General features: G+C 35.8%; 1 long non-coding RNA gene across 1 annotated transcript in view; it reads left to right on the top strand.

Annotated features, from left to right (window-relative positions):
• Positions 1-24,528, top strand: part of LOC136841230 (uncharacterized) — a 46,745-nt gene extending 22,217 nt beyond the window's left edge. The window contains exon 3 of the long non-coding RNA XR_010853838.1: positions 23,064-24,528. This is a non-coding gene — a long non-coding RNA (uncharacterized lncRNA). The remainder of the gene's footprint in view (positions 1-23,063) is intronic.
• The last annotated feature ends 1,649 nt before the right edge of the window (positions 24,529-26,177 follow it).

Genomic DNA, 26,177 nt, shown 5'->3' with positions numbered 1-26,177 from the left:
GTCAGCATTATGCGAATGCTCATTGATATATTTTATAACTTCACCATTCTTTACATGTATTCTCGCCTTGCATTGTCTTCTCCTTTCACATCTCCAAAACTCTGTGATATTGTCAGCTCCATGTCGATCGAAAACGTATATATAGCCATCTCGCACAAACTTTTCTTTTCCTCGCTGTGAGAGTATACCCGATGCCATTGTAGAAGGTTGGATGTAACTGAATATTTTAAACTCTAAACTTAAAATCGAAGATTTCCTAAATAGGTAATCCTAGCATTTTTTTCTTTGTTACTCGGTAATTGACATATTTTCTGAGAGAGAGGGCATTGTAAAATAGCATTGTTTCCTTGTTACTCGTTAATTGACATATTTTCTGAGAGAGAGGCATTGTAAAATAGCATTGTTTCCTTGTTACTCGTTAATTGACATATTTTCTGAGAGAGAGGCATTGTAAAATAGCATTGTTTCCTTGTTACTCGTTAATTGACATATTTTCTGAGAGAGAGGCATTGTAAAATAGCATTGTTTCCTTGTTACTCGTTAATTGACATATTTTCTGAGAGAGGCATTGTAAAATAGCATTGTTTCCTTGTTACTCGTTAATTGACAGAGACAGGCAGACAGAAATAAATGTTTTTCTCTCATCTCTTCTTCTTATAGATTTACTGTATTCAAATATTTTCTGAGAGAGAGAGAGAGACAGAAATAATTTTTTTTCTCACATCTCTTCTCTTATAGATTTACTTTCTCCTGCGGCCAGTTAGGTTGCGGCCAGTCGTCCCCTACGGCCAGTTGGGCTGCGTCCAGTCGGCGACGGCCAGTTGGACGACGGCCAGTCGGCAACGGCCAGTTGTCCCATTCCCACCGGGCCGCGACTGAGAGTTTCATGGCCTAGGCTGAGAGTTTTAAACAGCATCATACACTGTACAGAAAACTCGATTGCGCTGAAGAGATTTTGGCGCATTTTTTATTTGTTTTTATGGCAACCAAAAAGGACCTTCGTTGCAAATAAAAATCACTCCAGCTTCAGAAAAGACATGGGCAGAAAATAAATGCTTGGTTACACAGCGCATTCTCTTTATACAGTAACACATTTCCCGTCAGGCTTTGTACCGACTACAGAGCTCCAGCGTGTCAGTCGCCCACCGCCAACATATTGTACTGCTGCTGCTAACGATTTTCCTTTTCATCTTTAGTTTTCATCTGGCATTTTTTATTTGTTTAGCAGGGGTTCTTAACCTTTCGATGATTCCAGACCCCCAATGGATTGTCCAATATGGTCCCATATCCCCTTCAATTGACTGTCGAAATAATTATCACCAATCCTATTAATTGCCAGTATGTCTTCCAAATATGTCAGTAGCTTGAATTTCCTGTACTTTAGATATGGATTGCCAGGAATAGAACATAAGCATTGATAACTTTATTATATTTTTTAGTGAAAGCAAAATTTAAAACTGTCAAATTTAAAACACTGGGAAGAGTCAACCGACGTCATGTAGGGTTGCGCGCGCATCGCACTGGCAGGGGAGGAGTTAAATAGCTAACAGTGTTTAAGATTGTTAGGGCTAACAGTGTCATACAGAGAACACCTAATTCAACATTCTACCTAAGTATAAATTAATAAATTAAATAAAATAAATACCAGTACCCAAAGATCGAGTCCCATACGCCCCGCATTTGGTTCCCATACCTCCAAGGGGTATGGCTACCCCCGGTTAAGAACCCCTATAAAGTTTAGCTTATAATTCGTAAACCACAGACCAAATGAAGTTTCCTAGAATGCCCAAGATTTAATTTCCCCCTTTTGTATTTATTATAAGCTGATCTCTTACGTCTCCAGCTATCTTTTCCTAAAAGTGAAATTTACTTTTGTACCGGAGTGATGAAGATACATTTTAAACTCATCTCTTACCGACTCTGGATCCTTGAGGGGAAAGTAAACATCGAAGACAAAAGGGACCTAGACAATGATTTATTGTCTTTCGTCGTTGCCATAACTCCATAATGGACAAATACCAGCAAGAAATTTAACGATTACGGTGCTGAGTGAGCGTTGGGCAAACTTAATAAATATTTCACTCCATGATGTGGCGATGCTCATTTTCATGTTAATGTCTGAGAGCGTTGTTCTGTTTTGTTGCTCCTGGTGGATGTCTCGCGTTTTAAGGCTTAATTTTTGCTCTGATGGTATTTATGAGGGAGCCTATTGCTGTTGAGTGCGTTGTGTTCGAGAAAGAGAGGCAGATGGTGGTTTAAGAAACTACGGATGAGAGAGTTTTCATTGTACGTAATAATCCCCAAAGTGCCTTATTGCGTCTTATTGCCAAACTTAATAGCAATTAAGTTTGGCTCCACGCAAACTTGGTGAGCATTTTTATTCGAAATCTCCTTACCCTTCTCTTCGTAACTGGAACTTAATGTTTATATTTATGAAGGAGATTTTTATATTTATAAAGGCGTTTGGTAGAAGCTTAAAATATTTTGCTCGCCATTACTACTCTTGGACACATTACTTGTTTTCCGTAATTGATATTTGCCTTCTACATCCAAAGCGTATAACTGTATTTTTTTTTTTTTTTTCAATTTATAAACATGTTTTTGCATTTGAATACATACTCATGTTACCACTGTTCAATATGAACTTCCAAAAGCTAGTAAAATTAATACTGTATATAGCTTTCCAGGAATGAAAAAGCAAACGCATATTATTTTCCAGTTTCCTATACCGTCCGTATATACCTTAGAAAAAAGACAGCCAGGGAAAGAGGAAGACAGTAATTAGAAGGATATAACGAAAATGCTCCGACCTAAAGACTTTTCTCATTAATCTTGACTTCACCGAACACTTTCACAATATTCTCATTAATTCCAACTTTGCAAAAAACTTATGGCAAAAGAAAAGACATCGTGCTGCCACCCTTTCTCAGTCAGTATATGCATAATTTGAATAATTGTGTAATTTAACATTGAAGTTATTATAATTATTATTTATGAAATAAAGGTAGGAAATAAATCGTGTATCGAAATTAACAAGTTACAAGGATAGTATATTTGATATCATCTCATGTGCATGAAACATAGAAGCACATCTGCAAAATTCCATTCACAGTATACTTTCCGAAAATTATCATCGGAGATTAATCAGTGTTCGTTGTTATCCTTGCAATTTAATGAAAAGAAAGGGAAGATGGCTTATAAGGAAAGATGGCTGAAAAATGTTCTAGGTTGAAATGCACCAATATGAAGGCGATCAAGTCAAGTATCCAAAAGTCAAAAGTGAGTTAGCCACGCAAGGCGGGGCTATTTACGGGTCTAGAAGTGACAAAAGAGGTAATAAAAGCTCAAAGTGGTAGGTTTGTGAAATCAGAGGTGCTGTTGAATGACGCAAGGGTTATAGAGAAATAAATATGGAGAGACAAGTTGATGAGAAAATGGGTATTATATTGGAAATGCATGTGGAGATGTGCTGTCTAAAGGGAATGTATCTGTTACGATGGAGTGAGTATTTTGAAGAATTGCTAAGCTTGAAAGATAAAAAAAGAGGCAGATCTGAATGATGCATTAGGAAAGAAGTCATTCAAAATTCAAGAAAGCTGGAGGATGTTATGAGGCTGCAAGGTTGGAGACTGAAAGGACTAGAAATTGATGTGATGGCAACGAAAAACCAGAGTGTATAGGATAGTCTGAATGGGGAAAAGTTTCTGAAGCAAGCGTTTAGAGTAACAATTTTTGCCTTCCTATAAAGGGTAAGACTAAACTGATTAGCTTGAGTTACCGAAGAATACCTTGGAAAATGTGTAGTGTAAGACTATCAGCGTTTATCACGAAACACGGTTAGGTAGCTGTTTAAGCGCAAGGGGGAAAATTTCAGCTAAATTACCTAGATAATTAGTGATAGATTCTGAATGCGAACTATCAAGAGCTCCTTGTATCCACAAACCTGTTTCTTATTGACTGAAACAAGTAATTACTCATGCATATTTTGAGGCATCCAAGGAGTAGGAGGCACTGTTTAGGTAATTTTCAGCAATTTGAAGTTTTTTTTAGGATTAATGACATCCATTTAGTGAAAAAAATTATATAAAGGATGATTGTGTACAATGTTACTGAATATTAATTTTTGGACGGAGTAAGCAATAAAGTTAGGGAAATAGCCGAAGCGTTGGGTGTAAAGTTGCAGAAGAAGGGAAAGGGATTGTGGATTGAGAATTCTTTGAATGATTGGATATAAATTCTTATTAAAGTGCCTAGAAGGTAGGAGATCCAGAATAGGAATGCCAACGACGTAAAAGATAAATAGGTCCATGGAAGCAAAAGCTTGAATGTGGAAAAGATGTAAACAAAGTAAAATTAAAGGAAGTGCAGTGTGGATGTTGATTGGGAAAGAGAGGAAACATTAGAAGCTGTTGAGATAAACCGTTTTATATAATGCGCTCCCTAAAATAAAAGATCAGGTATGTTAGAATATAACATTGATGAAAGCATGTCCATGACCACGGGTTGATGAAAAGTGTCTGTAATTTGAATTGGAAGGGAGGAGAGGGAGAGTGAGAAAGTGTTGGCTTGCGTGTAGCGGAAGAGGTGTTATAACTTGAAGATTTGTGTACCCAGTTACGCTAGAGTGTATGCATGATAAAGGTGTCTTTCATTGTCTGTTTTGATTGCTGCCATGTTAGTCTTCATACTGAGGGATGAGATCAGGTTTGACTGACAATATACCTTTAGGTTCGTCTTTGAGTAGCTACTCCAATACCCGTCATATTTTTAAAGGCCTTTTTTTGTAAGCCATTCGACATAATATTCAATGGCAGATTGTAATAGTACCCTTGTTGACATTCTGCTTGTATATCGTTGAATTCCTCTATTTTCTCTTGATGTAAGCCTTTATTATACAGACTTGACGACCTTTCCCATGCACGTGAATGTGTGAAGGCTTGTTTGACATAAACTCATGTGACAGTGCATTTATAGGACTCACCGTATTTAGTATTTGAAATTCCTTATTATTATAACTTTGAACAGAGAGGCTCCGTCAGTGAGCGAGTCCGTTAAACCATGGACCAGTTTATTCTGCAATTTAGACCTTGGCAAAATCTTGTACTGATTTCAACGACGACAGCTCTTTTCACCTTGGAATGTCATTTTTGAAAGAGTTAATCATCATGAGAATAAATACGAAAGAATTATGCCCGTGCAAAAATTTGATCATGAAAGTTTCCCAGTTTTTCAGGAAGTATAGTTTTTTTTGACAATATTTGGTTAAATATTTTTTGAAAAATCCATGTGATAGGAAAATATTAGACAAGGAGTTCGAAATCTCTTGACAGGAAATGTACATCAAAATATAGTGCAAAATTCTTCATTCTAAATTTGAAATGGGGTCTCTTGCTATATCTCAGGTTGCAGTTATCGAAGTGACTTGAATTAAGGTTTAAACGATTCCCTTGTCACGAAATTATGCACGTAGATAATGCAACTCTAAGGCCCCGTCCACACGGTCGAGCTCTGCTCGGTAAACTTTGCCGCTTTGCGCGCTAAGCCTGCTGGCAGTGACTGCCACAGGACCGAATTATGTACTACAATATGGATCGTAAAAGACCCAAGAAGAAAATCGCGCTGTGTATTGTTGTAGCAATGTGTGCAAAGATAAAAACGACAAGGCAGAAAAGGACGTGGTGTAAGGAGTGGCTACAAAGAAGAGCAGACATAGGAAGTCATTTGACGATATTGCGGGAACTGAGACATACATGGCTATGAATCAGAGTTCATCAACTATATGAGAATGGACCCTAACAACTTTTATAAACTCTTATCTAATATGGAACCATATGTAAGGAAACAAGATACTACCATGCGGCAGAGTATTTCAGCTGAAGCTCGACTACTGTACATTCAACATTACTATTTCTGTCAACAGGATGCAGCTACCGATCACTACAGTACAGCACTAGGATTTCCAAGCATAATGGACTAGACTGACAGATTTCCGTAGCATTGCGATAAAGGGTGTTAATATACTTGTTTTTCAAAGTTCCCATAAGTCATACTTACCTGACATATTCATTATGAAGGGTAAAATAACGGGAAACTCTTGTTTATTTTCCTTTATTTGTTTATTTGTGAAGGTTTTACATGAAATTCCTCTCTACGGAAACTTTTCAGTAAGTGACGTCTTTATCCGTTTACCAGAAATATTTCCGTCAGTTAACAGCCCTGCTGCTGCAGGCAAAGCCTCGATACTTCGATAAACATTAGGAAAGCCCTACACGAAGCTTTGCTCGCCGTTCCTCCGTTTCTGGCGTCACACCGAGCCAAGTTCGCAAGGCAAAGCTCGACCGTGTGGACGGGGCCTAAGAGCTACTCCGAGACTGTTTTGTTTGGTAACTCGGGCGTGAAGGCGAGCTGTGACCTAAAAACAATTTGGTATTTATTCCTGAACATGTGATTTGCTTAATGACTTTTGATTACATTACTGCTTAGACTTAATTTTCGATTATTTATAAATGGCTCAAAATGTGTATTAACAATAGGTGATATAAATTTACTGAAATCGCTAAAATCAGAAATGAAGACTAAAGATAGCGAATAATTCACTGTTGACTGTCAAGTCTGGTTTTGCTGAAACCTCTGAGGTAAGGCTATATTACGATAAGAAGATGAGTCTTTCGTTACATTGCCATTAATATTCGGTGCCCAGGAGCCTTGCTTTCCTCGCCTAATCGTTCAAATTGCTTGGTAACCAGTTTTTCAAGAATCAGTATTAATAAGTTAAGATAACATTTCCGTTTCTCGTTATTGCATAAAAAAACTTTATCAATCGTGAACCTATGATATTTGATATCTGTAATGGGAGAAATGGTTTCATCTCTGGTGTTGTTATAGATTTGGCATATATGAAGAGATTAAACACACGTGGAGAGAACCCAAACAGCCATGCCGGAGAGCGCATTTCATTCTGGTTTTAGTATAGTAGTACTCACTGACCCACGTGACTTTCATAAGTTTCCGGTGTAGCTGTGTTATTCCTGTGGGCCCTTGGTGTTGAACATTCATAATGCCACGTCTTAGCAAAAGAATGCGGCATTTACAAGCTGCAGGCCAAACTTTAGCCAGCCGACGTTAGAAAAACAGCAAAAAACCTAATGTAAAACTCGGGTGCTTTGTTCCTGTTACAACTCGTAGTGAAACTGAATCATCTGCTGCTCACCCACGTGGGGAGGAGAATTGTAAACAAACATCGACTGTTTTGCTGCGTAAACACCTAATGGTTAACAAAGTCGATAAACCACGGACGATTGAACATCAGCAGATTGTGCTTTCTTACGAAGACGTGAACAATATCGCCAAAATGATGAAATGTTCGTGTGGTGATGATATTTCTCCTTCTGATATCCATACGGTCGGCTTTGATTCTTCATTTACATTCCGGTGTGTTAAGTGTAAAAATGTTATTTTTCAAAAGAAAAAAAGTATTAAAGTTAAGGGTATACCGAGAGGTTTAGGGAAAAATACATTATCCGTAGTTGCGAGTGGATTGCAGCATGACTTGGGAGTGCGTGGTTTGCAAGACTGCCTCGAGCCTCGGTTTCCATAAGATGTCACAATCCATGTATGGCAGATACACGTTAGCGATAGAAAAAAATTGTGCAAAACAAACATGATGAATGCCAGAGGAAAGGTATCGAATGTTTGATTGACTATTATGAAAAGAAGCTTGGAGTAAAAAGAGATGAAAATGGCATACTGGATATAGAAAGTGGTTTTGATGGCACATGGATGACGAGGGCTCGTACTTCACTGGTGGGGATGAGGATAGTGATGTCACTGATGGGGATGGGGATAGTGATGTCACTGATGGGGATGGGGATAGTGATGTCACTGATGGGGATGGGGATAGTGATGTCACTGATGGGGATGGGGATAGTGATATCACTGATGGGGATAGGGATAGTGATGTCACTGATGGGGATAGGGATAGTGATGTCACTGATGGGGATGGGGATAGTGATGTCACTGATGGGGATGTGATGTCACTGATGGGGATGGGGATAGTGATGTCACTGATGGGGATGTGATGTCACTGATGGGGATGGGGATAGTGATGTCACTGATGGGGATGTGATGTCACTGATGGGGATGGGGATAGTGATGCCACTGATGGGGATGGGAATAGTGATGTCATCGATGGGGATGGGGATAGTGATGTCATTGATGGGGATGGGATAGTGATGTCACTGATGGGGATGGGGATAGTGATGTCATTGATGGGGATGGGGATAGTGATGTCACTGATAGGGATGGGGATAGTGATGTCACTGATGGGGATGGGGACAGTGATGTCACTGATGGGGATGGGGATAGTGGTGTCACTGATGGGGATGGGGATAGTGATGTCACTGATGGGGATGGGGATAGTGATGTCACTGATGGGGATGGGGATAGTGATGTCACTGATAGAGATGGGGATAGTGAAGGACTGCCGTACAGGTATTATTGTGATGACCACATTTAAAAAAAAATGCCATATGTAATTCATGGAATGCACATCTGAAAAAAGATGGTGCAATTGTGAATAGACATAATTAAGTTATGAACACTCACGACTGCCAGAAAAATCATGACGAAAGCTCAAGATCGATGGAAGCATCTGCAGCAGAAGTAATCTGTGGTCGATCCTTACATAAAAAATTAAGGAACAAAGTTTTTGTTGGGGATGGTGACAGTGCTGCCTGTACTGTAATTTGCAAAATGAATAATGGAGAAGGGCCGTAAGGACCTAACCATAACGTTATGAAAGAAGAATGTCTAAATCATTATGCTAAAAGGGTGAAGTACCGACTTGATGCAATGAAACAAAGCTTTGCAACTACTATACAAACAAAAACTGGAAAGTTAGTAAGGAGAAGTCCTCTTGCAGGTGCAGAGGCCGCGATTAGATACCTCCAAAACATTTTCCGTGTAACTCTTATCCGGCATGCAAAAAAGAAATCTTCCGTTGCAAAACTAAAAAAAGGACCTGACTACAATAAGTCACGTGTCTAGCACGGACCAGGATCCTAAACACCAGAACTGCCCAGTGGGTGTTGATAGTTGGTCTTTTAACAATAAAGCAATAGCCAAAAATGAAGAGCCACTTAGTCATTAAAAAAACTTAAAATACCCAATACTTCTTGCCACAGAAATGCTGCAGCACATTTACAAGGTGTATGGCGAATTCACGCTAACGGTGCAGTTAAAAAAAATTATTGAGAGGCCAGACACAAAACAGAAACGAAGCATTTCACTCCAGACTTTGGAAGAAGTGTGTAAAGGAAAAGTTGCATGGCCTCCAAATCGCTACCTCTGCACTGCAGATGAGTGCTGTAGAACATGATCTAGGATATGTAGAGGCATCCCTCCTAAATGAGATCCTCGGAGGAATTCCAAAGACAAGTATTTTAAAGAAAGAAAAAAATAGAAAAGAAAACAGAAAAGGATTGTGATGATGGGATGTATGTGCCTGGTGGCTTTTAGTTGGCACTCAAGGTTTGGCACTGGATCACATAGCTCTGTATTCAATTATGTGCCAAGAAGAAATGGAGAATAGGCCTCTTGGGGATACTCCATTGGAAATATTAAAAACGAACTATGAAAGATACCTCGTGGGTGGTCAGGAAATTCTTTCACCTCAAGGGAAAAGTAAGTGAATATTTTATTTTATAAAATACGTTGTATAAAGTAAGCAGACAATTAAATTAGACAGTTAACAACATACAGTATGCAAGGAACGATATATCTCTTCTGGATAAATATTACACATGCAAAAAAAAATGCAGTTGATTAAGTTATATTTGTGTCAAAGTTTCTCAAAACATAGTTTTCATGAGTTTAGCTATACTTAATTGACTATAAAATCTACATTTGTCAGCATATAAGAAAAACGTAAAAAGTAATGGATTCTGCATGTTTTATAGAATATTTTGCCTGTTGGAAATTGATATGTGTGTGCTATTTATTTTTCCATGTATTTAAATTTTAACTTTATGATTTTAAAAAATCAAAATAAAAAAAATTGCCAATTATGACTCTACTGTTCATTTTATTGGAATTATTGATGGGGTTTGTAAGTACATATAATGTGCTTCAAATATATGTGAGAAAATTTGCAAGAGAGTATAAAACAAAAAATTTATAAAATTTTAAAAATTCCATAAAAATAGAACAAAAGCGCCTTAACTAAAAATCTCTTCAATCAAATCAATTGAAATTTACGGTCAAAATTTCTCTTACTCTACTAAACAAATGCTGAAAGTTTTACTTGTCTAAACAATATTTATGGGGGTTGTTAATTATGCTATCACTCCCCTTAGTTAGAAAATAAGAAAAGGACGAGAAATTATGGTGTACTGCTTGATATAAACTTCCAATTTCATACTGAATTTATTACGTAAAATCATTATCCGAAATAATGAACACTTTTTAGTTTTCTGTAAAAAAACCCACTGAGATGGCTTTTTCTGTCCGTCCGTACTTTTTCTGACAGCCCTCAGATCTTAAAAACTACTGAGGCTAGAAGGCTGAAAATTGGTATGTTGACCATCCACCTCCAATCATCAAACATACCAAATTGCAGCCCTCTAGCCTCAGTGGTTTTTACTTTATTTAAGGTTAAAGGTAGCCATGGTCGTGCGTCTGGCACCGCCGAGTCCAATTCCGGAGGCATCGCCGACTCACCTTCACTTGACCGCATCTGGGGAGCAATTGAGCGCTGCCCAGCATCAAACGCTGTACAGAAAACTCGATTGCCCCGAAGAAGCTTCGGCGCATTTATTTACTTGTTTATTGTTGTCTAGTCTAGCACTCAATAACTTTTACTGGCTTGTTGAATTTTCAACGATTCCGACCTGAAAGTCACAGTAGCGGCCTTCTACATTGGGGGTGATTAATGTCTTCGATATTTCTTGTTTGGGAGAAATTTGAGGTGGAATGTTTGCTCTACGCTCTTATTTGATAAATAAGCATTAATGCATGAAAGATAATCGATTCTGACTCTAATGTTTAATGAGGGATTGGTTGGAAGACAATGCAAGGGAATATCAAATGATGAAGTACAGTAACGTCAACAGCAGCAAAGAAATACGTTAACATAAATTTAGGAGTCAACATGTAGTTAACTAACGCTCCTCCGGAAATTTTCATGAAAAAATCCTTCCTCCATAAGTATTTCTGTCGTCATGCCATTCGAATCTTGATTCGTGACTCTGCTACCGAAGAATTTTGAGGCCTTTTGGGTTTCAGCCTTAGAAATACCACCTTGAAAGAGATTCATTCCTAAAGAAGACAGTCCCTCCCCGATGGCTTGCAAATCGATAGAATACAGCGAGGGGGGGGGGGAAGAGAAAGGCATTATTCTGACATCTCGATTCGAGAAAGAAGATAATAAGAAAGTACGTTGATGGGAAGGAGTGTTCGGGACTGGTCGCAAAAAAGCTTAATTATCCGTAATTGTTTGAAACTTTTAGGAAAGTGAATATGGTGAATTTAATGATTAGATTCGTGACTTTTAAGAAATTGAATGTGGTGAATTTAATTATTAGATTCGAGAACTTTTTGACACCTCTGGATTCTTTCCGTCCATTCTTTTTATGGGAATTAGTGCAATTAGAAATGTTATTGCGGCTCTATTAAAAATGGAAATTTTTTTTAGAAATTCCGTGGCATAACAGTTTCTCATATTTCTTTTTAATGTTTCTGAGTATTATGTTTGCTCATGATTTATTTATTGTTGTTTTTGTTTCCAGAGTATTCATTCTATTAAAAGCAATCATGGGCTCAGAATCTCTTCCATTCGGTAACACTTGTCAAAAAAAAAAAATTTAAATTTCAATGGAATTATCCGCTACAGGTTATAAATAAGTTAAGTATACCTTAGTTTAACCAGACCACTGACCTGATTAACAGCTTTCCTAGGGCTGGCCCGAAGAATTAGACTTATTTTACGCGGCTAAGAACCAATTGGTTACCTAGCAACGGGACCTACAGCTTATTGTGGAATCCGAACCACATTATAGCGAGAAATGAATTTCTATCACCAGAAATAAATTCCTCTAATTCTTCATTGGCCGGCCGGAGACTCGAACTCGGGCCTAGCAGTTTGCTAGCCGAGAACTCTACCGATTATACCAACGAGGAACTGCTATAGGTTATAGAGATGGAAACCATGACTTATTGAAACGCAGAAGAGATTACCAATTAATAGAGGTGTTTGCTTGTTTGTTTGTTTGTTTGTTTTTGCGATCCTTCACGCAAAAACAAAAAATCAGCTTTTTTTAAGCTATTTGGTTAACGTAACATTCAGATTGCACTCAAATTTGCATCTGCGGTTCTAGCAGAAATTCTGTTCTATTGGCTCTATCCATCCCTGGAAGGAATCTTCTCTCAAAGATGAGCTCTCCATCTTTCACTTCCTTTCTGGGCGGGTATGAATCTAAGCAATTCATCTGATCTAATTACACTGCTATTATTCCATCTCGCTATTCTCTTCCTCTCCGTGGCTTCACTCTCTTTTTTCACTTCGAATCTCTTTGGCCATTATTTCTTTTGACAACTTTCCTGTTGCTTGGGTAGGCGGGCATCTTTACCCCACCGCAAACGTATAAATCGTATAAATTTATCATCCAATTTTTGCTTTTCAGAAAGTGAAATAACCTCATTTCTTTCAATTTATTGGTCTTTTATCGTTTCCGTGAGGGATTATATCACCCATTTTCCCTTCTCAAGTTGGTTTTACCGGTTCGTGGGTTGATATGATAAAAATTTTATCTCTCGTTATTTTCAATTATGTGTGTTTGGGAGAGTTTAGTGTTTCTTATATATATTCGTGAATATGTATAGTTAGCTTATAGATCAGGACTGCAGCGAATTGTATGCCGTGTTTCCATTTAATCTAAATTATACTGAGTTGGTCAGTATAATTTGGTAAAATGGTTGAAGGTTAGTCGTTATTTGGTGTAAAGGCGAGTCTTGTTTGCAGTCCTTAAAATGGGTCTGTTCAAGCTTTATGTTAAGAGCCAGTAGACTTCAATCTTTTTTTAAATAACTATGAGTCCAGGAATCTCGATCATTTTAAATTTAATATTGATTGATATTAGAAATGTGAAATTGGAATTTTCAGTGTCACTTGGTTCAATTGTAACCCAGCACAAATACATTAATAACGAGGGATAAAAAAGGTGTTTTTTTTTTCTGAAGGCTTTTTGCTCTTGAAGGTTGAAGTTTTTCCATGACACGATTGCCATCTATTCAGTACACTTACACTGTCTGTGTATCCTGTTTTGTGAAAGCAATACAGAGGCAAAACCGTTACTTCTTGAATGATTTTGTTTATGTAGAGTAGGGTTGAAATGTTACACTTTGACTTTCGTGCTTGGGATTTTGAGTGGACTGTGTCTGATTCAAATCCTGTTTCATGATAGAAAATCCGCATTAACAGTGATTTAGTCCTTGGGAAGCAGTATCCCAGCACATTTTTTGTCCAATGTATATAAACCCAAGGTTATCCCTATTAATGAAACATACTCGTGATTTTGGAGAACTACCCCCGGTAAAAAGGGACAATTTTTTTCACCCTAAGAACCTGCACTAAATATTGTACAAAATGGGAATATAAATTACTCAAGTAAAAAGCATAAATTGCTTTAGAAAATATAGATATAAAGCAAGTGAATTTTATATTAATGTTATTTCCTTACGTATTATAGAGTGGTTCATTAATAGAAAATTATGCTGCTTGGCATGTTAGATAATATTGTACTCTGTCACTAAAATATCACTGATGACAACAAATATATATGCTAAATTTATGTGGGTGAGAAATGAATAATACTTCAACTGCAGTGTCCGTTTATATATTCTTAATTACAACTTCTTATTTCATAAACAATATGCCAGAAAGAAAATCGCAGAAAACAAATTTTTTATCATCTAAAAAATATATGTGAGAAAAGGAGGTAAAAAAGATGAATGTAATTGGCATAAAGACGCGCACTACTTCCTAATTTGCAACTTTATAATTGCTGGTCGTTTTTTCCCTAATTACCGAAACCTGACAGATACTAGCGATTGTATTTGAAAGACCCTACTACTGTGTTCAGAATATCTAAATAATTAACAGGGATGGATCGCATCTCATTTACTTTCGCCCATTTTAATCATGTCCATGACGCATTAGTGAGCAACTGTTATTAATTGCAGTCCGTTTTGATCAGCACGAGAGCGAGATGCGCGCTTTCTGCTCGTTAGTTTTGACTTTGCATTGAAGCTTTCTGGACAGATGAAGGCAAAATCTCTTGCGTCTCATCATTCATTAATTTTGAATTTCCGCGAAACTTGAAAATATAAAAAGGAGTGGTGGTCTCTCTCTCTCTCTCTCTCTCTCTCTCTCTCTCTCTCTCTCTCTCTCTCTCTTCGAACATTCATCTCACGAGTTTTTTCCTGTTACAAAGATTTGAAGTATGTGAATGCAAATTTGTTATATATGTTACAGGCAGATAGCGAAACCAGGCATTTCACGAACGGCCTGAAATTTCAGGCAAATAGCGTGATGCATTTAGGGATATTTGATCCCCTAGGTGCTAGTACTGAACACGGCGAAACAGTGTAGGTGAGTCACTGTTTCGCCGTGTTTAGTACCAGCACCTTGGGGGATCAAATGTCCCTAAGTGCATTTCGCTATCTGCCTGAAATTTCAGGCAGTTCGCGAAATGCCTGGTTTCGCTATCTGCCTGTAACATATAGATGAAAACTGGCTTACTGATCCATGAAAACAATCTATCCTGCTGTTTTATTGTTTTTGTCAACAAAATCATTGCAAGGATACATTCTGGTGGTCAGGCGTAAGAAGTCAAACAATTTTTTCTGCGAGTCGCAAAACAAGAGAAAAAAAATTTTGCTTCCCTTTCGGTTCTCAAAAATCGAGCTCGACCGCATGACGTACCAAATGGTAGCAAAGGTTAGCGATGAAACTTTATATTTTTCTTTATCTGTTTACTCATCAGTGTGAATTTTTCATGAGAGTAACGGATTTTCCTCTTCCATAATGTTTGTTCAACTCTTGCCCCCTTGCGAATGTCCTCTGTGATAAACGGAATTTCAAAATAAATTCCTTTACAATAATAAAAACTGCGTTATCTGAAATGCAGTTTTTCGCCGATTATAATTCTATATTTAAAAAAATTTGCAAAACTACATTATGTCAGTAAATTATTCAAGTGTTTTTAATTATCAGGTTTTCTATTTTCTTCTTTAATGGTCGTCTTAAGACTACTGCACATCCTTTGTGATCTGATTTACTTCACGGAAATCATAAAAATAAGAGATGTGATGCTGTCAGCTTCTGGATCTTTGCCAGAAGCTGAAATGTAATCATTAAGGCACCAATCGAAGACAACCAGATCAGTCGAGACATGTAGGTAAGGAGAAATCTAGAATCCATTCGTGTTTCAGATAGACTTTATCTGCGAATGAAAGCGGAATATTACTGATGATTTCAGACCAATGTTCAGATCTTTACCCTTACATGAAGCTTATGAAGTTTACTCGTTTATAAATATGCACTGATAGGTCACAGGTAAACAGAGAGAGAGAGAGAGAGAGAGAGAGAGAGAGAGAGAGAGAGAGAGAGAGAGAGAGAGAGAGAGAGAGAGACCTATAAGTCAAGTAAGGCACAATAAACAAAACCAATAGTGTGTGAGGAGTTTCGATTACCAAGGCTAATGGAAAAATATAGCTTAAATAATGAAGCCAAGTTCCTGTTCAATTACTCATAAGTGAAAAGTATGTCTTGGGCGAAAATGTAGGTCTGAAGAAGCACTGTTATCTTTCCACTATTGATCAACCTGTTTTAATTAGAATGATAAGTGAAATTAGGGAAAACTGAGATTGAAGCACTATTTAAACTGATACAAATAGGGAATAATAAAAAATGAAACCAAAAAAGCGAATGTTGAAGAAAGTCAAAATAAATGTTATTACCTTCCTAAAATGATACTTGAAAGCCTACTAATTTTGCAGTTCCCTTGCGCCCACATTTTGATAGATGTCTTAGAAAAACGGTGGCAAAAGAATATTTTGTTTGGCATCTTGCTTCATAGCTTAATCATCATCCAGTCATCACACTCATCTTCCCCCCCCCTTTTTTTTTTTACTAAATTTTACTGAATTGCTGAATATTTCTTGTTAGATTCATCATTAATGAGAATTGTAAACTAGACCCCAAACACCTTCTGATTGTCGATAACCCTTGTTACTATGTGCAATTTCATTATTTAAATCTATACTTCACTTCGTAGAAGTTTCCAGTGAGTTCAGTAGCGATGATTACTTTGTGAAATTGAATAATATCCAGTCTATACCCCGAATGAGTCATTACTTAGACCATAAGGCTTTCTTTCCTCTTTCTAATCGCCTTCCTGATTCCAATTCCGTTTCAAAGGTAAAAGATAGTTTTTCATGTAAGGGGAAGATGGAAAAATGTCTTCTACCCACGTCCTCACTCACCAGTTATATAACGGAAAAGAATCCTTGCCCGAAATCCTCTTTTCCCTCCCAGCAAGAGAGATCCGTAAGGGGTTTCAGTGTCTCGAGGAGACCGCAAGTGACTTATCTGGGATTTTAGAATTCTTTCTCCTGTCAAAATATGACTCGCTTCAAATCACAGGTGTTTCTGGGTTTTGAATTACCACTCCCCCCAACAGCTGTTGTAGTAGTAGTAGTAATAGTATGTATATACATACATACATATATACATATATATATATATATATATATATATATATATATATATATATATATAGATATATATTATATATATATATGCATATTTCTATATATAATGTATATATACATATGTATATATATATATATATATATATATATATATATATATATATATATATATATATATATATATATATATATATATATATATAAGAGAGAGAGAGAGAGAGAGAGAGAGAGAGAGAGAGAAATAAATTTTTAAGGAGAAATGCATAGTTTGGGGCCAATTGAAGAAGGTACTGCCAGCCACTGCAATGTCATAAAACGAATGATAATTAGATAAAGGATATATATATATATATATATATATATATATATATATATATATATATATATATATATATATATATATATATATATATATATATATATATATATATATATATATATATATATATATATATGTATGTATGTATGTATGTATATCCAGAGAAAAAAAATAGCGCAAAGGGCACAGATACATTTATAATCTATCTTTTGAAGCCTTTAACTGCGTGAAACCTTGTGCAATAGAAATTTCGCTGGAATATAAATAAATTGCAACTACACCGAGGACTATGCACTTTTACCTTGCGCGGATTCTTTCTCTTTCTGGATTTTAAGACCAATCGTTTCCAGCATCTCATTAACCCAATCTATCCAACCATTCTTTGTCCCTTCCTTAACACTGCAAAATTATACAGTTTTTTTCACAGATCCATCAAGGTCCATTTTGGGTTTCCTTTCCCTTATTTCTATCTATGTAGATTTTAGGGACATCTTTGTAAAACTGCTGTAGTCCTACATATTTATTTCTGGTGATAAAAATTCATTTCTCGTCATAATGTGGTTCGGATTCCACAATAACCTGTGGGTCCCATTGCTAGGTAACCAATTGGTTCTTAGCCACGTAAAATAAATCTAATCCTTCAGGCCAGCCCTAGGAGGGCTGTTAACCAGTTCAGTGGTCTGGTTAGAATAAGATATACTTAACTGTTTGGAAGAGACTCGCACCATTTCTTGGGTCAGTGCGTTGCTTCCACTTCACTGTTTATTTAAACGTAAAGGGGTTCATTAACACTTTTTCCCCTGTTGCCAGTTGATCTCTACTTAAGGGGACCGTCCACTTTACATTAACCTTATGGGAAAATGGGGTTTTTCAAACTCTATAAGCTTTTTTGTTTTTCAATCGATTTTTCTCATTCAAAAACCATTTGAAAGATAATTTTCTCTACTAAAAACTAATTACTGGGATTTAAAAAAAAAAATTTAGTTTTTTTATTATATATTTTTTACGTAGTATTTTTTTATTTTTTTAATCGATAATTTCAATAGGTAAAAATCAAATTTAAAAATTCTGTGCTATGAATATTTAGACATTTTAATGCTCTATTATTTGGTTTTGAACTATTAAAATCGGTCGATAAACAAAAAGTATAATTAATTTTTTCCGAAAATCTTAAGTTTTGAGAAAACGAGCTTCAAAGTTTTCATATACTACATTTACTTCTGTAAATTCTGAAGTAAACCTAGAGACTTGAAATTTGGAGGATATATAGAAACCATATTTATAAACTTATACTGTAATTTTTATTAAGATTGTTTGAATAGAATTCAGTATACATAAGTTTGAAAAATTATAACTTCAGATAAACACTGTGAACAGACAATGCATGTGGGCGATTATACATTTGTCTTTTTTATCACTGACCACATTTCACGCTTTTAGCTTACTTGATTATCATCTCTATTACCTTATGCTACTATGAATATGATAATGACGCAAAATCATTACAAATATCTACGAAAAGACGAAGAAATTAACAGAACTTACTTTACTGGCTTATCTTTGTTTTTTTAGAAAACTCGTATCATTCAAAGAAAACGTCGAGTTCATTTAGGAAAACAGATCTCTAAATTAGGGAGAGACTATAGAAAAAAATTTTCAGGTACTCAGGACAGAAAAAAGTTCCCTACCGGATTAGTGTTGCTTGCGCGACCCCCCGTGCTAGAGGAGGCATAGATAAGTGTAGATTGAAGCCTTTTTAGCCATGATTTATACATATTTCATAAAAAAAATTGTTTGAAACTTAAAGTAGAGTGGTTTTCCTACCCAAAACCGTCATAAACCGAAAATGGGTTTCCTGACCCCATGGGTCGCCGGACGCTCCCCTTAAGTATACCTTAGTTTTACCAGACCACTGAGCTGATTAACAGCTCTCCTAGGGCTGGCCCGAAGGATTAGACTTACTTAACGTGGCTAAGAACCAACTGGTTAGTTAGCAACGGGACCTACAGCTTATTGTGGAATCCGAATCACATTATAGTGAGAAATGAATTTCTATCACCAGAAATAAATTCCTCTAACTCTTCATTATCCGGCCGGAGAGTCGAACTCGGGCCTAACGAGTGCAAGGCCACAACTCTACCGACTCGCTCAAGGAAGAGCTTGATCTCTACATGATGGCTGCTTTGACTACAGGATAGAAGAGTCTTTTTAAAGTTATTCTTCTTTCCTGTATAAGATTTCACTGGCGTCCATATTAGTGGTGTTATACAGGCAATGATATGGAGGTGTTTATAATCTCCTGCAAATCTGTTAGTTATATAAACATTACAGCTATATATATATATATATATATATATATATATATATATATATATATATATATATATATATATATATATATATATATATATATATATATATATATATATATATATATATATATATACACATACATACATACATACACACACATATATATAATGTTTATATATATGAATATTTAATCTTACTATTGTCTGTCGATCTACTAACCTTATTTACATACGTATACACAAACACACACATATAACCATAGTCACATACGTACATACATATATATATATTAATTATTATATGTATGCATGTATGTATGTATATGTGTATGTATGTACGTATGTGACTATGGTTAGTAAATCGACAAATAATAGCAAGAACAACTAATTACTTTACTGACGTGTAAAAATTTCAAATGATATAATTTTTTTCCATTACCCAAATTAATTTTTGCGTACATTTTGGCCTTTCCTTGTAATAGGGTTACGCAAACTCAAATCATAGCTCCACCCGACACAACACTACATCATCTCTCAAACCACCCAGAACGCCGCCAGAAAGTAACAGGAGAAGCGTTTCCATGGAATCATTTGCCAGTGTTGGCAGTGTCTATTCAGTTCCTTCGTCGTCTCTCCTCCTCAATTTCCTCTGCCCCTCAGGGGTGTGAAATTGGTTTGCTGCTCCTGCTACGTGCATCAGGTGAACGAACCCTTTAATTCCTTTATTTGTTCCCGCTCATGGAATTTAGTTTCTGTATCAAGAGTCAGGGGTTTATTAATATACATACAGTAACCTTAGTTACATCTCTTGGTTACAAAATATTGGACAACAATTCAGTTTTGAAATGGCGCTGAATGAAAGTGAGAATAGTCACAAGAGTCTTTGAGTCAGGAATCCGGTACTAATCAAGAGCGCTTCTGAGTGTCAGAGACTCAAAGCGGAGAGTTTTAACTCCATAAGAATAAGGTCTTTGTATTTATATTTTTTTCTCTTTTGTAATAACCCTGAACCGGTTGGTGGTAGCACTAATTTGATATCACTTTCACTGTATCTAGTCTAGTTTCTGTTGCTTCGTTCTGATTATTGAATAAATCCCTTTATAAGCATACTTTTCTACTGACGGTTAGTCATTTATATGTTAATTTGAAAATCAGAGTACGTTCTTGTCTTCCGTGGTTCGAGCCCAAGGGACGACGAACTTATTATCAACTAAAAAAATTCCCCTTCGGTAACATATATGAAAATATATTATTCCCGAAGTAGAGCGAATTGGATATTAAAGTACGTTTTTAGCTTAATGCTTGTATATGAATCACGGTGATGTGATAAAAATTCATTCATAATATGGCTGCGTGCGACAAACACACTACATGGTCAGCATGGCAGGGGTGGGTTGATATCGATTCTAAATACAAATACCTGAGTTCGGCTGGGATTTGTAGGTGGAAGTCGGTATCAACTTATACCTCACTTGTTGGCCATGTGGTTAAAGGCGTCACTGTAGTCCTGAGTTCTTGTCTTCCGTGGTTCGAGCCCACGGGACGACGAACTTATTATCAACTAAAAAAATTCCCCTTCGGTAACATATATGAAAATATATTATTCCCGAGGTAGAGCGAACTGGATATTAAAGGACGTATGTAGCTTAATGCTTGTATATGAATCACGGTGATGTGATAAAAATTCATTCATAATATGGCTGCGTGCAACAAACGCACTACATGGTCAGCATGGCAGAGGTGGGTTGATATCGATTCTAAATACAAATACCTGAGTTCGACGGGGATTTGTAGGTGGGAGTCGGTATCAACTTATACCTCACTTGTTGGCCGTGTGGTTAAAGGCGCCACTGTAGCCCTGAGTTCTTGTCTTCCGTGGTTCGAGCCCACGGGACGACGAACTTATTATCAACTAAAAAAATTCCCCTTCGGTAACATATATGAAAATATATTATTTCCGAGATAGAGCGAATTGGATATTAAAGGACGTTTGTAGCTTAATGCTTGTATATGAATCACGGTGATGTGGTAAAAAATTCATTCATTATATATATATATATATATATATATATATATATATATATATATATATATATATATATATATATATATGTGTGTGTGTGTGTGTGTGTGTGTGTGTTATTTATTTATCTATGGTAAATAAGCAGAGCATCCCATCTCTCTCCCCTTGATCCTTCCGTGCACTTAAATTGGTTTTCGTATCCTTTCCTTTCATGTCAATTCCCTTTTGATTTATCTTGAAATATTGGATCTTTCACTTTCCATACTTCATTTCCGAAACGGTTTTGGAGATAATACTTCCCTTCCTTGACATTTTAGTTTTTATATCACTATTTTTATTATTATTATTATTATTATTATTATTATTATTATTATTATTATTATTATTATTATTATTATTATTATTATTATTATTATATATATATATATATATATATATATATATATATATATATATATATATATATATATATATATATATATATATATAATATATACATATGTATATATATATATATAATATATATATATATGTATATATATATATATATATACATATATATATATGTGTGGGTGTGTGTGTTTCATTTAAATCAGGCCGTTTAGGATATTTTGTTATCTCTGACAGTGAATAGCATACTCGATAGTTTGTCGACTATGGTGGGTGAAAACCATGGTAGAAAAAGATATGGAACTAACAATTCACCTTAAAATATTTATGTAAATTTAGTTGGTTACCATTGGGAATCACTCTCTGTAATGGCTCATGATTTTTAATATACACTATAAAAAAACGTTTGAACATGGAGAGAAATACATAAAGTTTTTCTTAAGCGTGATTCGAATCCACATTGGTGAGCCACTCCAGAAAAAAGAAATAAGATCAAGCGGAGTAACCATTAAGAGACGAAAGTGTATTATATATTGGATATCTCTGTGAATCGTCAGACTAGTGCTATTACTTTTGGCTTCAGTAAAATGCATTTGAATTCAAGAAAAATATGTACATATTTGATATTCTGTTCTTAGCAGTGACTCACTTCCGAAATCATCAGTCCTCTAACCGATATGCGTTGAATCCCTATTGGGATTTCAACTCATTTAAATGGAAACGTATCCAAAACAATGATGAAATTTAGAGGTTACAAGGTCTTATTATACACGCACACGCACAATCACATACACACGTATACGTGTGTATGTATATATATATATATATATATATATATATATATATATATATATATATATATATATATATATATATATATATATAGAGAGAGAGAGAGAGAGAGAGAGAGAGAGAGAGAGAGAGAGAGAGAGAGAGAGAGCGAGCTGCAGTATCTTTACTCTTGTAGCTGTTGAAATGTTGCCATGATAAATGTAATGCTGATCAAATACCATTTTATTTGCTATTAAATACGAAAAACTCAACATTTCTGGCGCACCACAAGGCAGTTTTGTCCCCTTAAGTTGTACCTTTGCATTTTCATGCATCATTTCCTCCTTTGTCTTTTCTTCTCATCTCGTTGGCCCTTCAGACCGTGTGAAATTGATTCCTCTCTCCTGATGGAAGTACCCAGCTGAAGAGCAGTGTAATTCTATTCTGGCTCGGCGCCGATAAAGTACAGTTCTTCTTGCAGGTTTGCTGTAAGTCTCCAGTCTCCTGGAGGGATTTGCTGGGATATCCCGAGTCCTGAGGAGAGCGTCGTGAAGTGATCTATCGTAGGCTTTAGATATCTCCCGAGCGATGAGGAAGAAGCTCCCCTTTCTGAGCACAAATTGGGGCTTGCGTTGGTTAGCTCCAGATTTCGTTTAAGAAATTTTTTTATTCATTTAATGTTGTAACTTATAGGATATTTCAGGTTTCACTATTATTTTTATTATGGTGATGAATTTCAGAGTATACAACAAATAACGTCTCCATTTTTTAGGATGTTTCGAACGTTTCTGTGATCAAAATGCCACCCCCATGAAACTGGATTTCAAATTCCCACAACGAACGGTTTAGAAAATTGCACTGCTAAAGTCGATTAAGTGTAATAACAGCTAAATTGAGGAAAGAAATTTGGATGCTTTGCCTCACTTTCTAGAGTCATTCTCAACGATGGGCTTGAAAGGCTTGCAAACAATAACGATCAATTATATCAACAACTCGGATAACAACTTCTACGTAGGGGATTAAAGTAAGTTTGAAACTAATTTAAGAAACAACCAAATAAATAGCAACATACAAGAACAGTAAAACAAATTCATCTTAGGAAATAAAAATAAATGTGAAACTTAAAAAAAACACGAAGACCAAGACAATATAATATACGAAGTTCGAAATACGTTCAAATGGAAATAAACAGTGTCTCAATTCAGAAATGTGCGATTTCCTTAGGTTTGTTTAAAATGAACTCTGTTATCAACAGTTCGTCGTGAGAGTCTGCTTTGGGAAAGTGTTCGAAATAATTCAGACTAAAATTGATGGTATATTTTTCTAATTCCTGTAAACCAGTAGCTAAATGAAGATGCCTTCCCAGCTGGTGTCTACCAGGAAGATGGGATTTTATAATACTAAATTCCACCAAGTGCAGACTGTGTTATTTTGGAAGAAGTGAACCGATGAACGGTTGAGAACGTAGTAAATCTAGTAATTGTTTTTAAGTATAAAAACAGACTTAGTTTGTAATTGTTATAAACAGCTGGGCTTATATATGTTATAAGTATGTGCTTCGAAAACAAAGTTTTTATTCCTTTTCCTAGATATCATTGCAAATATTAGAAACGTACTGCAATTTTGCGTAAATTATGTTTGCCTGTGGACCAAAGGAGTTCATTTTAGGTGTAAATTTATGATTAAAAGATTTCCTTACGACTCTGCAAAAGAGAAATTAATTACAGCCATTGTCATAAAAGGATTATTTAAAAAAATCAATCTCTTTATGAATACCCATAAAATAAGTTGAAAAAAAAATGGGTTTATGTCGGAAAGACTTAGTGTCGTTTATTTTATATCTATTAAAAAATTGGTTGTCACAAATGTGTACGTTGGTTTTCGACAGATGTATAAATCATGTTTTCTGTTGTCATTCTTTTCATAGATATAAAAAAAAGAACGTTTATTAATTTTTATTTTTCCTGTGTAAATTCTGTTTAAAAATACTGTAAATTTTAAGTAATTGTAAACGCAACATTTGTTTTTTTTGGGGGGGGGGTAAAATTATGAAAGTGTTATCCGCATATCGGTTGCATATTAGTGGTTTGAATTCGTGTGGACAATTTGATCCACTCGGATTGGTAATTGACATGAACATTTTAGCAATAGTTGCAGAGACTTGATTTCCCCTTGCAAGCCCATCAATTTGTTTTCTCAATTTATTTCGAAAACTAAGTAGCCACGATCTCAAAATAGGCTTTTGGATATTCTGATTAATGCACTTGAATTTAGCGTTTATTGTAGTGTATATTTTGTCCTTTATAATTATTTGTCGTCACCATGAAAACTGTTTTACTACGTTCCAGAAGAGGTAATGTGTGTTCCTGTGTAATGATGCACAAACTGTCTTCAGCTGTTAAGACAGTTTCAAGTTACGTTATATGGTTTGCATACGTCTTCCATACACGGATTCATTTATACCAGAAACTTATTCCTTTTTGCAACAATTTCTTTGGAAATTATTGTTTTACAATGAGAAATCACTCTTACGCGTATATCACTACCATTGTTACTATTATAGGCGTCCTTTATGCTACTACTACTACTACTACTACTACTACTAGTACTACTACTACTACTAATAATAATAATAATAAGTGTTAGATATATGCTTGATCAACCATTGACAATTGTGCAAACATGAATCCTTTAGAATTTCCGTTGGAAATGTTATTCAATTAACGGCTCCATGTGATAGCAGTGTAACTTTAAAACCATTTGTATAAACTGATTCATTGCCGATCAACACTGTCACTACGCGCCCGGCTGCGTTTTATGAACCCTCATTTGGATGGCTGTCAACTGAGATTAGAATTTTAATTTAATGACTAATGATTTCCTTTATTGCTTTCATGGAATTTTCCTTTACTTTTTAGGGTCTTTTTGTGGTCTCAGTTGTTATTTTTTTTAAATGAGATCACGACTCTATATTTAAGGTAAACTAATTTAGTTCCTCATTGGACAAGTCGGTAGAGTTCTCGGATAGCACTCTGCTAGGCCCGAGTTCGAGTCTCCAGCCGGCCAGTGAAGAATTAGAGGAATTTATTTCTGGTGATAGAAATTCATTTTCAGGATAATGTGGTTCGAATTCCACAATAAGCTGTAGGTCCCGTTGCTAAGTAACCAGCTGGTTCTTAGCCATGTAATATAAGTCTAATCCTTCGGGCCAGCCCTAGCAGAGCTGTTAATCAGCTCAGTGGTCTGGTTGAACTAAGGTATACTTAACTTTAAATATGTACACGAATGGATTTCCTTTGAAATTATTAGAGTGCCTTATGTCTCTGTTCTCTGTCTCTCTCATGTCTCTTCGTCTCTCTCTCTCTGATCGTGTTTCAGATATTCAAAATATTTCATTGTGGTTTCATTTTGTCTTGCGGTACGTACGTTGTGATATTTATTTCATGTTTTGAATATCTTGAATCAGGTAAAATACGTGATTTCATTCAAATGTTAGACTCGTTCCCTGATAATTTTTCCCAGCGTGTTCCACTGCAAATATTTTGTGAGTAGTTTAAGGTTAATTATCTCTTTAACAGTAGTAAGTTGTATATTT

Source organism: Macrobrachium rosenbergii, chromosome 8, assembly GCF_040412425.1.
Source record: "Macrobrachium rosenbergii isolate ZJJX-2024 chromosome 8, ASM4041242v1, whole genome shotgun sequence".
NCBI lineage: Eukaryota > Metazoa > Arthropoda > Malacostraca > Decapoda > Palaemonidae > Macrobrachium > Macrobrachium rosenbergii.
This window is presented reverse-complemented; position numbering and strand designations above follow the sequence as displayed.